Genomic DNA, 1,721 nt, shown 5'->3' with positions numbered 1-1,721 from the left:
ATCATATAGGATACCTAGACATCATAATGAGTTTTATTTTATTTTAAGTCATTTGAACAAGTTTTTCTTTTAGTTTGTTTGGTTGAGTTTAAAAAACAATATGATTTTATATATTCAAATTTTAACAGTAATTTTCTGTTTAGTGTTGATTTCTCCCAAATATGAAGTAACCACTGTGGTTTCTCCACTCAATGCGGGTGTGATATTGGGTTATGAATGTTCGCACTACTTTATTGTTACCTTTAATCTTTTTGTTAGATTTTATATTGCCTTAAATATTGGTTATGGTGCCTTCCTTTTATTTGAATGAAATGAAATATGCATATACATTCTATCAAAGAAATTGGATGGCGAGAATTTGTCCAGGATATGATATAAAATGAAGATTTTTTTTAATGAAAAATGCAAATAAAGTTATGGAATATGCGGGGGCGAACAAAGGTAGTGACTTGGGAGGCACCCCCTCCCCCAATTAACCAACATAGTAATAAACCTTATCTATATAGGATGCCTAGACATCAATTAATGAATTTTTAGTAACCATATTTTTTTAACGAGTAACGAAATAAATGCCCGGTAATCCAGGGTAACACAATGACAACAAATAACATCATACGTGTAGGTCCCTTTTCTCGGAGGATCGAGAACAAACCTAAACCTTGTTATACTAACCCACTAGCGAGTGCGGAATCCAAGCTAGCGGGCAAACCGGGATGATGCAAGTACAAACACAAGAACACACAAAGTTCACCGATTAACACCACTGTATTAATACGTATGAAGGTTTACGGTTACAAGCACAAGGTTTACAATCTGTTTGCAAACTCTCTAAAGTGTGTGTGTGTGTGTTTTTCAGCAGAGTTTCTCTAACTCTCTATGTGTGCATCTCTCTAACACTAACACACTGCATGGGTATTTATACCCATACATAACAGGTCTTGGTCGAAGGATCGATAGATGGTCCGAAGGATCATCTGTCGATGACAATGTGTCCGAAAGATCAGCATGGACATCGAAGGATCATCCTTCGATGCCTAATGGTCGAACCATGGTCGAACCATATCTTTCGAGCACCTCGAAGGATCAGTTGTATCCTTCGAGGCTATCCTTCGATCCAGACAAACATCATGTTGTCCAAGTCAAACTAGGAGGATAGTTAACTTGGTCAACTTACAGACTGATTTAGGACATCGTTTACATACAGACCGAATACAGACAAAGTACAGACACAAGTGCACCAACAAACTCCCCCTTGGCTGTAGCTTTGTCTTTATCTTGTCTTTATCTTCTATAGATGTAGACTTGTCTCGAACTTCGACAGTCTTTGGTCTTCGAGTTTCCAAAACTCTGATGTCCTTTCAAGTCTTCATGGTCGGAGGATCTTCAAAGTCTTCACGTCTTGAAAGCAGAGAGTGTATCAACAAACTACCCGTATCATGTAGGAAGTGTGTTGACAAACTCCCCCTTAACATAAGCTCCCCCTTGAGTTATGCTCGTGAATGGACTTTATCTTTATGAAGTGAGATCCTTGTGGTGTTGAAGATGGTCAGCGGCAACTCGATCATCTTCGTCTTTTGAGCGCCTTCTCGTCGTGTCTTCATTCCAAAGCTTGTCATCGACCATGTTCTCCTAGCCTTTAGAATCTGCACATGCAAGAAATCTAAACGCGTAATGAGAACAACTGCTTGGAACATAGTATAAGCAAATGACACACGAATGAC

Source organism: Helianthus annuus, chromosome 11 (assembly GCF_002127325.2).
Source record: "Helianthus annuus cultivar XRQ/B chromosome 11, HanXRQr2.0-SUNRISE, whole genome shotgun sequence".
Taxonomy (NCBI): Eukaryota; Viridiplantae; Streptophyta; class Magnoliopsida; order Asterales; family Asteraceae; genus Helianthus; species Helianthus annuus.
This window is presented reverse-complemented; position numbering follows the sequence as displayed.